The following is a 16768-nucleotide window of genomic DNA, read 5'->3' on the forward strand; positions in this document are numbered from 1 at the left end:
CCGTGTGCCATTATGGAAGGTCAGTAATGACAAATATATGATACGTATCACCCACATACTCATGTGCCTATTAAATATATCACCTCACCCCCTGGTCTGAGCTGATGATAAGCCAAGTACTCGTGTAAATACATCAAAGTGAAGAACACAGAGGAAGCTGATGTAGAAATATAAGCACAGTAAAGTGAATGCAGGACAAAACAGTAATCTATTGGAGAACAAATTAAAATAGGTCTTAGCAGCACAGAGTGTTAGCGGGTGAACTGGACTGAACTGGCTCAGCGTAGGTTTCGTTAAAAGCGTAAAGGCACTGAAATTCTCGAACATCTGAGCAACCACAATATTTTTAAGAAATACTTTATAATATGCAGTTATGTAGTTAATTATTTAATTACAAGACATTTTCAATATTTTATATCATCAGAGAAAATAAAAATCATTACGGACTAATAACGCTCAACTATTCTTGAATTAAATATTGTTCCTTTCATAAGGAAATTCTTTTACTTGAATGAATCCGATGTAACTCAGGCATTTCGAAAAATAGGAGATGAACCATTAATTTCCGATCCATTTTCTTGCCAGCCGGTATTTTCTCCTCTAACTTGTCTGTTGTCAGCATACGAGAAGACCATTCATTGAACGTTAGCCAGTCGGCGAGCCACTTGTGGCCGGCCACATGGCATCTATGCTCCGTTTATTGATCCTGTTCTGGCCTGGACTATAAGCAGTTCCACGATATTGTTGTCATTTTCATGGAAAATTAGTTTTACCAATTATTGATACGTTACATAATTGATACTTCTGAAACATTTGAAAGTTTAACCTTCCTACTGCAGGCTGATTCCTAAAAACTGAATAACTCCATCGAGATGTCTACGTTCGGACTGTGTTAAATGCATGGTGGTACCCATCTCTTGCCATATGTAAGAATTATATGGAACAGGAAATTAGCCTCTAAGGGGGCCCTTACACGTACGAGTTTGGCTCATTAGAACCCGAGCCGGGTCGGACTCGTACGTTTATGGACCCCCTTAGCATCGGCCAGATCTGATCCTGAGGGGACTTGCAAAATACTTCTATCGACATTTTCTGTTGAATATTAGTATTCGGAAGGTCCTGTATTCGATTTCATCCCAGACGCTGATTATGTTGCTTGAGATTTTACGTCCATTTCCTCATTTCCTCCAGGAAAGTTCTGTAGCAAAGCCTTGAAATTGTACCTGCAGTTTCTTCCACATATTTTCTAATATATTGTAATGTGTGTACCCATTGCTAGGCAACGGGTCACTAAACACATTCTCTAGGAAATGAATACGCAGGCAACAATAAAAAAATTGCCTCAGGTCTTCGTCATCAGCGAAACGTTTGTCACGAAGGTGGTTTTTAGTGGACCAAACAGATGGAAGTCACTAGGGGCCCGGTCCGGGCTGTTCAAGAAGTTCCTACTGTAGTTCTTGAATTCTCTCCTGAGTTGCTCGGGCTGTGCGGGGCCTAGCATTGCCATGATGAACCAGTACCCCTCTTGCCAGTTGGTCTGGATGTTTTCTGTGAGTTGCATCCCGAAACTTCAACAGAACTCCACGGTACGTTGCAGAACTCACATTTCTACCGCGCCAGAAGAGTGAGGTGAGCTTGCCTCTAACTTCTAGCTGATTTCTTGCTTGCTATACCCTTAGACCCTGAACATGGAGTCGTGTTGTTGTCTCGAAACATGTTTCTTATGTATATGTATATGCATATGTGTATTGTGTGTGTGTGTGTGTATATATATGTACGGTGTGTTTGTATGCAATAAGTCTGTATATAAAAATATATTAATACATGTCTTAAAACAGCTTTTCAATTACATGATTGAAAGTATGGCAAAATCTAGCCGTGCCATAGCTCAAGCGGATAGTCGCTGGCTCCCCACCTCGGCGGCCCGGGTTCGATCCCGGGTCTGGTCAAGTGGGATTTGTGGTGGACAAAGTTTCGCCGGGGCAGGTTTTCTCCGAGTACTTCGGCTTCCCCTGCCAATCTTCATTCCACCAATTGCTCCACAATCACCTTCACCTATCATCTGGGGCTGGTACAATAGGCCAGAAGTGGCTGCAGCGCAAGGGACTTAGTCCCACCCCACTAGCAATAAAAAAAAAGTCAAAACCTAACGGTTTAGAATGCGATTAATAATGATGATGATTATAATAAAACAACTATTGCCGTGGTGGCAAAAGCAGAATAGGTAACACCCCTAATGCCAAATCCTGACTCGCTGGTGAGCCATATTTGCACCTCTCGTTGTTTGTCAGAGAATATCTCATTTATGCTGATTATGGGTTAAGGCTATCCTCTGCTTCTTGGCGTTCAAAATGGTTTCCCTCATCTAAATTTAAAGAACATTTCTCACCTCCGTAATCCTAGCTACATGGCCGGCCAATCGTTGCGTCAGCAACAACAACACCAACAACAACATAACTGTTATTTTGCCGGCATCAGATATATATATATATGCAGCCTCGTCACGTGACTATGTAGAGGATTTAGAGGGACTGTGTCGGTGTTAACACCCGCTGGCGTCCATTCGTCAGTAGGTGGGCGCGACGGTGTTGTTCTTTGTGCCAGCTATTTACGTCTTGGAGTAAGCGAGAAATTATGTCTGAAAATTAGATTTGGCCGAATTCCCGAATGAGCAGCACCAGACCAGGAGGTTGGAACGGAGGGGGAAAAGGGACGAAAAAGAATGGGACGGGGTTGTTTGTTGACCTTCCTCACTTTCAGAATTCGTCGAAGAAAAATCTATTGTCTAGTTGTCACTTGCGTCCCAACACTGCCCGTGTTGCACTGCCTAATGCAGAATGTTGCAAAGCTTTCCCCTGAGTGCAAACGAAATCATTAACAGTGTAAATGGGGCATGAGATGATGATAATACGTGGGTCCTATGAAATGGAAAATAGGTCTAACAGTAAATCTAACTAACTCCTTGAAGACGAGCACTTCTTCAAAAGCCAACAGTTACTTCGCCACTGTAGAAATTCCTAGAATTTCATGGAATCAGAAGGTGTTATAGAATTGTTGTCCCTATGCTTAATTAATTGAACACTACGCCTTGAAGACATATGGGGGAGTGGATGTATACATCCACATGTTCTTGACCTCGACACTAGTTGGAGGTGAGTGGTTAGCTTCGCGTTCCGGAGGAAGTGTTATTACCATGTTCAAAAATAACTGCTGCTGGTCTCTATCCTGAACTAGATGAATCCAGTTTATCCATACCAGCCAAACCTATTTCCCTAAGTTCCATTTATTATTGTACTCTCATATAACCTGGTTTTCCCAGTTGTTTCGTTCCTTCAGGCTTTCCTACCAAACTTCTGTATGCAATCATCTTCTCTTCCATGTGTGTCACATGCTCCTTGTTTTGATCACTCTAGTTGTATTTGCCGCGAAGTACAAGTTATGAAGCTCATTACGTATTTTTCTCAAGCTACGTATTGTTACATCTCTCCTGTGTCCAAATGTTCCAAATATGGAAGTAATAAATCGAAATAATTTATAATGTTTCAAGCGATGACACCTTCATAACAATACACAGAAAATGGCGCTTTCTAGATCGTGGTAAAGAGTGGAGTTTAGTGATTAACTTCACCGCTGTACCTCCGAGTAAAGGCCCCCAGTTGTACGGGCAAGGATAGCGAACAATTCGCATCGGCTCCAAATGTCATCAGCCGGGAGACTGGCGACACGGACATTACAGTTCTGTCTGGTCAGCAGCGCTATAGCGACATATATCGAATGAGAGGGTGCTTGGCCAGGAAGCGGTCTTGACGCAGTTTGAGGTACTATTTAGGTATTTGCTTTGGGAAACTGAGGAAAACCACGACAAAGCTCAGTCAGAGTAGTCATCATCACGTCCGGCTTTCGAACTGAGCACCTCCCAAATATAACAGAAGGTATTTTCCTTGTTGACATCTGGAGACCACGACGGTCACATATTTTGCTCTTCATGCTGACCTGTCCGCAAGAAATGCCTAGAAATGGGGTTAGCCAGAGGAAGATGGTTGCAATGAAAGACTTCGTGTTTTTAATTTGTCGGTTATTTTGAACCATGAAATATAATCAGTGAAATTTTAAAAAGACGCCTGACGAAAGAAAAAAAGAATGTAATTTGTTTCGATCTCAAAACAGATCACTGCTTGGAAATGAAGCAGCGAATAAAAACTTGCAGAAGCAGATACGTCACAAAACCAACCAGGCGGTACTGCAGCAAGGGGACTCTGTCGCCATTTCTTAAGACATTTTTGGTGTAGGTCTCAATCTGCCACCAGAGAACTAACGAGTTCACCATCCCTTGTACGCGGGGGTGAGTAGATCACAGAGCTGGACTGAATAATACCTGCCCCTACACGCAGAGATTTCAAAATGATTGGCCACGTAGAAAATATATAAATTTCCATAATTCATTCAGCTTCGTGAGACGTTCACATCGTTCAATTCATATCGTGACTTAGGCAAATCTACCGGGACGTGTCACTAAGATGTACCTCTCTTCAGGTAATCATAATCGGACACGGTTAGAGAAAGCAGACTGAAAGTGTCCAAACGATTTTCGCTTTATGAGCATGGATTAAGCTACTTCGCAGAGTGCAGAACATTCAACATACATTTTATAATATTCTGGCTTCTAGACATGCGCAATTAGCCGAAGAATCAACAAGAACGCGTTGGTATTTCCTGTAGCTACGAATAATCGTATTGTTGCACGTCCAGTCATACTGTATATGTGTGTGATAAACTTAGCCTCTGAGCTTAGGATCAAAGCTTACACAAACTGAGGATGTTTAAGAATATCTGGGACTAAGAATGCAAAAGTAAGAGCAGGCTGGGGAAAACTGTAGAATTAAGATCTTCATAATTCCTATTCTTTCCCGAAGTTACGCTCTCAACAATAGGACTTCCATTGCTAAGTTACGGACCAATAAACACGCATTCTTGACAACAGAAGACAGTTTTTTCCGTGGGGTCCATGCCGAGGAATTATAAAAGGGCAAAGTCAGGAGAACTGTAGGACTACAGAGGAATACAAAGGAGTACAGCGGAGTACAACGGAGTTTAGCCGTAAATCAAAAGCCAGTCGTAGACCAAGTCAGAATGGAAAGAGCTCAGACCAGAACTGAGCAAGTTCGGCTTGAGACTTATTGTGAGTTATTGTAATTGATTGTGATTTTAAAGAAGGTGCCAATAAATCAAATCATCTAATCCTAAACCTCGTTATTATTAGTCACGCAGCCATAAGCAAATGACAGTATGAACATGATATGATGAGATGGGCTAGGCATGTGTCACCTGAACCATATTAGGAGCAGCGTAGTGGGCAACGTTAGGAACACTACACGATTTCAAAATGGCGCTTCTTCTAGAAACAAGTCAGAATAACCAGTTTAAACATTCTAGGGTAGATTAAGTTTTGCATGCCTCAAACCCCACAGAAGCTACAGTTTCAAGAACTGCAGTGATTTTTATGCTCTACAGCAGTGTTCGAGTGTAGTGTCTGATAAGATATCGATGCAGTTCTACTTCGAAGCAATGCAAGGAAATGTAAACAAGAAAGTCAAGCAAAGCTTCACACAACACTACACATAACAGAAGGGCAGCACCTCCTTGATAGAGAACCACGGTGAGCAATATGTGGAACGAAGAAATCAGTCTTCTGGGATGTGGCGCCATGTAGATATTTTGTTAACCGACGTTTCGTAGAAACGTATCGCCTCCAACTTCATGGTAGAAGAGAAAAGAAAAAATCCGCGAGCGAGGAACCAGCGTGAGCAGGCGCTGACAGACTAATGTAGAGTCGAATAAATCTTAAAATATGTGGAACGTTTGCAATAATTGAGTATTGCAAATTTACGTGTGAAATTTGAATGTTGCAATGTTGTAAACCTATGCACTGATAGTACGAGTGACCTCGCTGTTCACTGGTCAGCATTTCGGCTTGTTTTCAAGAATCCCACGTTCCTTTTACTCTGTGTGAATAAATTGAACTGACTGACATGTTTCATGGTATTTCTTTGTCCCTCCCAGCAGATGCTAAGTTATTAGCTTAAAATAACCCAGACCACTTTCTGTCACATATCTCTAACTCACCACTCCCCACTCGACGGTATGCAATGAGAAATCATAGTTACATAATCCCAAAACCAACCAATTTAAACTGTTGCTTTGCTTTAATGGTGTCTCACTTAGGGGTGGACAGTGGTTGCCGTTGTTTGAAAGCAAATAACAGGGAATGGCGAATATTTTACAGGACTAATCTGTACCAGGTTCTTCAGAAAATATTAATAACTAAGTAATTTTAAGGAGCTGATCCCTTCCTGAGAAGCCGCCAGTTGTACAGGTGCTCAAGAACTTCCAAGTATTTCATGAAATCCGAAGGTTACGATAAATAAATCACAGATAATGCTGAAAGGCGTGTAGCATCCATACATTCATGTGATTTGTTTAAGGACGTTCTTAATAGCTCAGGCTACATAGCGTTTAATGTTCACAGTAGCTGCGCGGTCTAAGGCATGAAACGTTTTCGGACCCTGGGATCGTGGGTTCGAATTCTGCTTAAGGCATGGATATTTGGTGTGTGTATACATTTATTCTGTGTTTGTGTTATCCTGTGTTTAGGTAGCGGCCTTGCGACGGGGTCATCCCCCGTCCAAGGAACCTTACCGTCTTTGAAAAATGATTACGGAAATGAAAAAAAAAATATAGGATGTAATGGTAGATTGATGAATTTCCAGACATATAGAAGGAAGCTGTCATGGCTTAATTTGAGGCTCTATCTCGACGTCTATGTAGAGGATGTGACAGAAATCGCGAAGAGATCCAGGATGGTTTGTGTTCCGGCCTAAACTCTAAATGAGCACCTCCCGAATATGAATATAAATCGTTATGTTACACCAATCACACTGGTGCACGAGGAATGTGAAAAATATGTTAAAGTTTATGGTTAGGAAACGACAGTAAAAGGTGTACCCCACGCCAGCTCTGAACGCCCTTGCAATAAAAACGCAACGCTGTCTACAGTGCTACAAAGTGGCATCCATTTGACCTCGAATGGCAATATATATATATAGTTGTGTGTGTTCTATGGTTCGGTGCAGAGAAACGGATATTTAGTTCCCATTCCGCACGCGAACTCCCTCACACTGGTGTGACGTGCACTGCCTAATCTCATAACTGTTGGTGGGTAAGAAATTAGATTTTAAATAAAGAAAAATCTTTTTACAGCGCAACTGCAAACAACCTGAACACTCTCTCTCATCAGATTTCCTTCCGTGTGGCACATGTGTTCATGCCCACTAGGTCTGTATGTTTCATACAGTTTGTAGTCGGGGTGAAGTCACAATCCACAGATTCATGACACATTTGTACAACGCGGTGCGAACTAAACATGTGCCTCGCATCTTGAAGCATGAAGTAAGCTCGGCACTAGACGTGGTCCCCTTCTTGCTTGGTCTCACTAAGCTCGGGGAAATAGCCCCCTTTGCCAGGAAATGGATAGTAAAAATATTGTAAAGGCATGGCCATTGTTGAGATCTGTTACCTAGTAACTACTAGTTGAAACAGATAAAGAAGACTTTATTATGTGTCCTATAGTTACAGTAATCTTCAGAGTGTTATAATTACCTGTACTTACGACTTCTGAGCATCCAATAAATCTATTCACTAATCCATACTGCGTCTACAAATTACTAATACACGTGACAGTAGCCTTGTAATCTTTCTTCTAAAGCACATATTTGTAATTCATTGCCTGGGCGGAATAAATATGAGAAATTTGTTCATCAGCACTCGAATGTATGACAAACCGTACTGGCCGTTACTTCAGCTTGTAGCTCAGGCATAAGCTGAGTTCGTGTCGACCCAATTTTGAATGTTCGGTCAGACATAAAGTTCACGTACAAAGACGCCAACAATGCAATATCCGTTGTCAGTTAAATACCAATCTTATGGCGGAAATACGTCTTTGTATCACTTCTAATGTTTCGCCCGTATAGACGGGAAACAGATCCACAGTAAACATTTACGCTGATCAAAATGGCTGCGCTGTCTAATGCCGTCGTGATTCTTGACACAACATTGGAATACTGGGTTCGAATCTCGGTGAGGGAATTAAAATTTCTACCTATTGTGCTGCGATATTTAGAGAGAGGGACCTGGTATAGGTCAGTCGGTGTAGCGGTGGTTTACCGGACGGGCGGCCGAGGAACGGGGTTTGATTTCTTTCTTGTCGGCAACGTCCTGTACCCAGCCGGCCTCCTGTCTGATGGGTACATTGAGGTTTGTATCGGCGGTGAACACGGCCGTGGCGTCAAACTGACCACTGGATCTACACATCCACTGCCCCTACGTCTTCATGGTTTGGTGCTTACTTAATCAAACACACCTTCCGCTTATTATGTGCTTGACGCCTTCAGACATAATCTTCGTTTGCCTGAAGGCTGTTAGGGCAAAGCAAGCTGAGTCTCATTCAGTACACTGGATTGCTAACCCCAAATCACAGCACGAACATTGAGATCGCAGATTCGAACCCCTCCACGGGGTATCCATACATGTCCAAATGTTTATGCGTTTTGTTGGCCCGTTACTTTGCTATGGACCCCTCCCCAGTCCAGTGAATTGTACCCGGGGTCTAGAGCACAGATACTCGTACTTAACCTTTTGCAGCATGGACCCCCACTCGTCATTTGTCAAGCAACTATGGCTCTACAGTCGTTTGTCGAACCTTGGCCCCTTTTCAGTTTCTTACTCCTATACACAGTCGGTAGAACTCCTTGGACGGGGGATCAGTCCGTCGCAAGGCTACTACCTACACATAGAACAACACAAACACAGAATAGACGTACAGAAACATCCATATCTTGAATTGGATTCGAACCCGCGATCCCAGCTTCGAGCGAGCGAAGACAGTTCATGCCTTAGACCGCGCGGCCACTGTGATCGGCCAAGCAACCTGTAACCTTACGAAAAGTAAAACAAAATTTTCGTTACAGAAATTGTGTTTTTTTTTACAATTATACTTATTTTAGAATTATAGTAATTATTAATGGGCGTTCTTTATCTTCTATATGTGACGTCACACCCATCATAGCAGTGAATCCCACCAATTGGACCCAACCTACCGGTTGGGCATTCGGTGTTTTAGAGTCAGTTCTGAATAGGAAGAGGTCAGACGACCTAACCTTCCACAGTTTAAAAGGAAGTCGAGGAGGTGCAGAACAATAATAAGAAAAATCTTAGAGTAAATGTTGCATTCAATCCTGTTCAGTGTACTTGCTTTTTTTACACAACGAATATCGTTTTTGAAGAACATTGTGTACTGGGATTTGTTGCAGCGCAATGTGACGAATTATCACCGACGTTTCGTAGGAACCTGCTACTTCCATGTTCTTACATCCTGAAATTGGAGGCAGCAACTTCTTGCTGAACATATCTCAGTCTTCATGATGGAAACTTCTATTCTGAAGATGGAGACGAGAGGTTCCTCAGAAACGGGCCTTCAAGATGGCACCCTCTATCCGCTAAAGTTGGCAGTAACTTCGCCGACAAGCGGAGGTCGCTGGGTCGGTATAGTTCTCTTGCAGACTAAAACCACGGAGTTTGTTTTTTGTTTGGAGTCAGCCAGTTTTTTTTTTCCAGAAATAAGCCTTCATTTCGATAAAGACCAAAAGATGGAAGTAGCTGGTTTCTTCAGAAACGTCGACTTGCTTCTACTAGACTGTACGGCGTCACTCCCAGTGACCGCCATGAGGATCTCAAACCTCACATTCTGCCTGCATTGCTGCCTCCCCACACTCGCAATGGTACTTACTTACTTACTTACTTACTCACTCATGGAGCTGAGCCCTTCTGGAGGAGCCGCCAATTCAGCAGCTACTGAAGAATTTCCCAGCATTTTATGGCATCCGAAGGTTCATTACCGTGTTCCCAAGAGCCATTCACTGGTCCCTATCCTGAGCCAGATCTATTCAATCCATACCATCCCATCCTACCTCAGATCCATTCTAATATTCTACACCCACTTACGCCTTGGTCTTCCCAGTGGTCTCTTTCCTTCTGGCTTTCCCACCAATATCCTATACCCGTTCCTCGTCTCCCCCATTCGTGCTACATGCCCTGACCACATCATCCTCCTGGACTTGATCATTCTAATTATACTTGGAGAAGAGTACATGCTATGAAGCTCCTCATTATGCAGTTTCTCCAACCTCCTGTCACTTCATCTCCCTTCGGTCCAAGTATTCTCCTCAACACACGCTCTCAGCGGTCCGTTCACAAATTCGAACATGCTGTCGCTTTGAAGCGGAAATATTCCAAGCAATAGTATGGCATTGGGCGTTTTACAACTTTTACACCTGCAGGATGTGCACCCAACCCCATTATAATAAACGAATAACGCTTCAAGGAATTTGTGAAAGGGATACTTCCCCCACTTCCCCGCCATTGAAGAGTCCAGTCTACCTGCCTACCCACCGTCGCCTTGGCTAGCTGCCTGCATTGCTTGCCTGCTGGCCCAGATGGCTCGCTTGCCATTCGCTCAAAATCACTGATGGGGCAGCACACCTACTCAACAGCAGTCTGAACTGTTTATACCTGAGCCTCGTCAGCAGTTCCTCGCGGCCACATTCTTCAGCATGAGATTTGCCGTGACCTTCTTCATGAAGAAACAAGTTAGGAGACGTACTCATAACGTAACAATTCTGACGCGCTCGCTCTGTTTTTTTGTTTTAAAAATAGCCTTCGTTTAATTAGATTTTAAGGGTTCTGATGATGGTGTATGACACTCAGAATTACTGGGTTTTGGGACTTTCTCCATCGTCCGATATTCTAGAAACTAGAAAGCACGACGTTTCGGAAACGTGATCTGTTTCCGTCCCCAGGTGAGGGAGGAAGACACCTACTCAGGTGGGCCCCGTCACTCACTTACACATGGAGCTGAGCCCTTCTTTAGAAGCTACCAATTGTGCAGCCACTCAAGAACTTCCCAGCATTTTATGGAACCCGAAGATTCATTACCGTGTTCACAAGAGCCCTCCACTAGTCCCTATCCTGAGCCAGATCAATCCAATATATCCCATCCTATCTCTCTATCCTATCCACCCATCTACGTCTTGGTCTGCTTAATTCCGGCTTTCCCACCAATATCCTATATGCATTCCTCCTCTCCTCATTCGTGCTACATGCCTTGCTCACCTCATCCTCCTTGACTTGATCATTCTAATTATACTTGGAGAAGAGTACAAGCTATGAAGCTCCTCTTTATGCAGTTTTCTCTAACCTCCCATCACTTCATCTCTCTTCAGTCCAAATATTCTCCTCAGAATCCTGTTCTCAAACACCCTCAGTCTGTGTTCCTGAACTTGTCTACCATGCAATGGAATACGATGATTATGAATGGTGGAATACAGGAATGTTGCTGGAGGCTGTCAAAGTATATTTCAAAATACTATCCCGGTATTCGGCTGAAGGGACTGAGGAGAACACCAGTCGTCAGAGCCGACAGTAGGAAGGCACAGTTAGAACATTCCTGGACTCACTTGGTGACGGCCATGGCGTCCTTTCGTCGCGAAACTGTGGAGCCCTGCTTCAGCAGATGGAAGACTGAGTGGCATGCAGACAGTATGTGATGCGTTTCCTTGGTAACACAGAACTTATTCTGTGAACTGTGATTGTTGGAGGGAACGTGGCTGAGAGCGGAACTACTTGGCGACCGTGATCGGGGGGCCCCTGCCTGCCTACACGCAGCAGTTTACTGGTGTAATGTAACGAGCGACAGTTTTCTTACGTTACTGTCCTGTTTTTTTAGCATCCGAAAGCACCATGTGGTCTCGCGTCCCACTCTTTCCGTGACGCGCTGCGCAGTTGGCCAACAAACCTGAGTTCGAGACTTTTTCTTTCCATATGATTTGTGTTTCTGAAAGCTCTTCCAAATGGCAGTCGCTCTACGGGAGTGTGGAACTCTGTCACTCTCAGGAAGATCCGGGATTGAAGGCTTCGACAACAGACGGCCATTTTGTTCTAAGAGAGGAAATGGCAGATAGGTGGGGAATATTGCGTAACAAGGAGCTCCCTGTTAGCACTTTTCACCTAATACTATTAGCGTGATTAAGGGAAGAAAAGATGGGCGTGACACGTAGAACGCATTGGGAAAATAGTGTAAATCCTGGAAAGCAGAGACAAAAAACTTCGTGGCCTGTAGTCCGCAAGCGAACTATACCGACCGAGCGACGGTAGCTTGCCGGCGAAGTTAGTGCCAATTCAAAAGTTGCATAGAAGGTGTCACGTGGTCGGCGCAACGGATCCCCACGGACGTTAACCTCGGTTTTCTAGACCGGAGCCGCTATTTCCTTGAAATAGCTTCTCAGTTATCCTCACGAAGCTGAGTGGACCTCGTTCCACACCCACTAGTTCTCAGAAAATCTGTTAGGGCCGGGAATCTAACCCGGACCTCTGGATCTGTAGCCAGGAACTCTGACCACTAGACAACACAGGCGATCGGAAAGAAGAGACCGCTTCGTTAAATTATGTTTATAAGAGAAAAATGTTAAAATGGACCCTAGAGCAACAATGGGAGACAGTCAGTATAGTAACTAGCAGGGCCCGGATTTTGATGACCTGAAAATATTTAAAAAATGACCTATAAAATGACCGAAAAAATACAGAAAAATGGCCTAAAGGAGAAAAGAAAGAACACTTCGCTTCCATGTTATTCACATTTCAGAAAACACGTGAAGAAAAATTCCCTAAAATGGCCAAAATGACAAGAAATACCCTTAAAAGTCCAAAAATTTACCCCCAAAATGAAAACAATTAACTTAAACCTAAAAATGTCAAAAAATGACAAAAAATTACCTATAAAATTTACATTTCTGTAACCAGCAGCTCATATCCGAGATTTATATATTTAAGAACATCGCATAGGATACAAGGAAAAAACAGATGACAGATCATCAAAATCCGGGCCCTGGTAATTAGGATACGGGCTGAACAACTGGAGCACTGGGACTTGATTCCTGGCACACACATAAATTCCTCTCTTCAAAGCGTTCAGACCGGTTCTGGGACCCAGTGAGCCTCCTACGCGAAGTACCCATACCAGAGGCTGTGGGTACGGCAGCTGTGGTGACGCTGACCAAGAACATCCATTTGTGCTGAGATTAAGAATATGTTGACCTACAACTCCATTTCCACATAAGTTTTCATAAGCACAGAGGCAACAGTGGAATGACAGACTCCTGTGGAGTGCTTTGTTGACTGCGTTGGTGATCCCTGAGTTCAGTAATAACAAGGGACTTACATGTAGATTCTAATGGGTTCTGACGATGATGTATAACACTCAGGATTTCTGTTTTTTTTTTAATTGGTCCATCGCATGCTATTCTAAAGAACACAAAAGAACACAGCGTTTCGAAAATTGGATCTGTTTCCATTCTCGGGTGATGTATGGGAAAACTTAATCTGTTGGGCCTGCGACGTACAGATGCAATTTCCGAAACGCTGTGTCCTTTTGTATTTTTTAGAATACCAAACGAAGGACAAAGTCCAAAAATCCAGTAATCCTGAAGGAACTTACGAGTTGGGTAATTATAAAATTACCTAGAAAGGTCCTTTTACCAGAAAGCACGCAGCGCTGTGGTTACCTCCCATCTTAGGAGCACTGGAGCCGCAGTTTCGAACCCGGCTACCATATGAATGTATCGGCTGGCGTTCAAATAGGATAACTTAAAAGGCTGATAACTGGAACAGCTGCCCAGATTTGGATGAAATTAATATAACTCATGTAGAACATACCTAAGCTTGTGTATAAAAAATTATTCAAGTTTAGGATGCTAAAAAAATACGTTCTTATAATTTTATTACTCGCTCTGTGGACATGTCGGATGAGGCTGCAGTGAATTTGCCAGGTCCAATTTCCATACTTAAATCCGTTCGGTTATCATGTTCCGAACGAACATAAAGCTATCCCTGTAACAGGCCGTGAAGGCCCATAGGAATGTGAGACGTCGAGGCTCCCACATTTTCTCTACAATCGGCTCATAGATGGCGGTAAGGTTGTCAGCCTTACGCGCCAGCCGCCCTTTACCTCAAGGAAGATTCCTGATACTCATTTCTGTTAGAGGCTGAGTCGAATCCAGGGCCATAGTTCGGTTTGGAAGGATTAGGTAAATTGAAAAAATCCACCTCATCGGGATTCGATCCCGCGACCTTCCGGCATGTAGCATAGTGCCTCAACCAACTACGCTACCATTATCCATCCATTGCCTTTATCTAAAAACCGCCCTGTTTATTTTTTAAAACACAACGCCTCTGTCTTCGGACTAACTCTATCGATTGGGCCCAACTGAGTAGGTTTTACCTGAAGACGGAGACAGAATCCAGTCTCCGAAACGTTGTGTTATGAAAAATAAAAAGGAAGGTTTTTAGATAAAGACAAGACGATGGATAATGTCCAGAAACATAATATTTGTGCTGATGTACCGTCGTCACAAACTTTTAGATCTTATCCCCGTTTGCAGTTTAATAATAATAATAATAACAAAAATTCCAAGATTGTTTAGCACTAGCCTAGTCGCTTTACCGACTGATCCGTCGTGGCACGAAAACAATTGTCCGCTTCATTGTCATCACTTTTAATTTCGATGTGATGCAGACTAGGCGTATGTAAGCGAGAAGGCACGAGATGCGCTGGAATTACTACGCAGCAGTGTCTCGGTTAGGCGCTTCTGGATTAACTCTACGACTTCGTGGAATGCCTCTGTTGATGTCTGTTCTTTCCCACAGTGATATAAGTTTTTCCTGTACATCTGTTTCATTAGCATTCATCAGTGAAGATTTATAACGGTTTGTATTTAAATTTAAAAATTTCACCCTGTTTTAACTTTCTGTTTTATTATTCTATCTCTTTTCATTCCAGCACCGAACCAGAGGTGATTTCTTCTACTGTAAAGGCATCTCGCTCGCTGTTCAGTGGCAAGTGGCAGGACCGGTAAGTACAAAATTGATTTTCAGGATTGAATGCAGTTTGGACAGCGGGTATTTCCAGGATTTTGGAGGACGTATTTTTGGTCTACTTTCCTTATTTTGAAAAAAAAAAACAAATAAAGTAGGCTTATGCGATCTCCGCGCTCTCTGTATGCCTGTGAATCCTCCTATTAAATTTCGAACGCCTGAACTAATCTTTATGAAACTTGGCATGTATGTCATGGCACCTATGCCCATCTCAGCAGTATACTTCATGAATCCCTCCCATCAGTTAGCGTGTCCGTACGTATATCCACCTATCGTTTTCTAGGTTACGGCTAGGTAAAGTATATCCTTCTTTTCGTTGCTAGGCAACGGCTTGGTAAACACGTTCGCGCGGCAAAGAATAATTGTTGGAGGCGTTGTTTTCTGAGCGTTCCATATCGTATCAAATGCAAGTAGGCAATTAGTCCTTCCAATAACTTCTTGTTTATTTAATTACCTTCCTTATTTTCCCCTTCCATCATTATGATTAATCGCAAACTGACTGTACTTGTTTGACGACACTTATTCGGCTTCTTAGAATATTTGGCGTCTAACGGGTTGATGATTGCAAGAAGTTGCGACCTCTTTTAAAGTACTTTGTGTGAGCATTTGCCTGGAATAACTGAGAAAATTCAAGAAAATTTTCGGTCAAAGTAGTTAGCTACCAGTCTTAGATTCGAACCCGGTACATTACTAATACACAATAGGACTGTTAACCGGTTAATAACTACGTAATTTACTTTGACTAAATTAGATTTCATTATTATTTTTAACAGAAAGTATGCATGAAGATTAGGATCTTCTGGGTTGTGCTGTCCTGTAGATATTTACCAGGTTTCGGAAGAAAGGACTGCCTCCATCTTCAGGGTAAGAGAGTTCAATCTTCCTATGAAATATATTTAAATATCTACCAGACACACGGCGTCACATCACAGGAGAGAGTATTTTTCATAGTTTCCGCCGTGAGAACTTTGTATTTCACAGAATATATAAACGTTTTAAAGAACAAGACCAGAATTCTTATGCAGGTCCGTAAGGAGCTTAGTGTACAAGTGAAGCGAGACAAAAGTAAGTACAGACCTATTTAGGAACATGAAAGGAAATACAATTTAGTGAGAAGAGTTACAAATAAGTTGGAATTGCCTCATGTTAACATCAGTAGCAGGCAGAATTATGAGATAAGTCAAATGAGTCCAGAAGCTCTTTTTAAAAGTCACTAAAGCTTAAAACGTATCAGCCTGCCCATATAAGAGGCTTTTATTATGCGTATTGTTTTGTCTGCTTGTGAGATGTTATCTCCTACTCGGAACATTAAGTGCTAAGGAAACTGCCCGGATATGCGAGAGACGAAATGAATGAATAACAAGCAACTGACTTGAATGAAGACGCCACGCGCATGGCAAGCCGCAGACTTACTGCTGGGCTTCATGATGGGCTGTGCGTGTGTACGTAGTACCAATGAGACAAACAACAAATACACGCAAAATATTGGTGGAGAGTAAAGACTACGGCCTTCTGGGATATAACGCCGTTCTGTTTGGAGAAACAGCGATGTTTCGGAGGAACATATTTCTTCCATCTTCAGGCTTGAAAAGTAAGCTAAGCTAGAAACGAGTTAACCTGCCACTTTCTTCTGCTGGTTCTTGTTCTTCAACCCTGAAGATGGAGGCAACATGTCCCCCGAACTACAAGGCGTTTTAACCCAGTAGCCTCTCTGAGAACGTCATATCCA

General features: G+C 42.8%; 1 protein-coding gene across 2 annotated transcripts in view; it reads left to right on the plus strand.

Moving 5' to 3' along the window:
- The window catches only part of LOC111862676 (protein sprouty), a 314018-nt gene that overhangs the window by 283058 nt on the left and 14192 nt on the right, over positions 1–16768 (plus strand). Inside the window, exons 1-2 of one of the 2 annotated variants that reach the window (XR_004512818.1) lie at positions 14784–14871; positions 14945–15016. The gene's annotated coding sequence lies outside the window, so the exon portion shown is untranslated. Of the gene's footprint in view, positions 1–14783; positions 14872–14944; positions 15017–16768 lie in introns of those variants that run through there. The other variant, XR_004512817.1, reaches the window with a different exon arrangement.

This window comes from Cryptotermes secundus, unplaced genomic scaffold (genome assembly GCF_002891405.2).
Source record: "Cryptotermes secundus unplaced genomic scaffold, Csec_1.0 scaffold5, whole genome shotgun sequence".
Lineage (NCBI taxonomy): Eukaryota > Metazoa > Arthropoda > Insecta > Blattodea > Kalotermitidae > Cryptotermes > Cryptotermes secundus.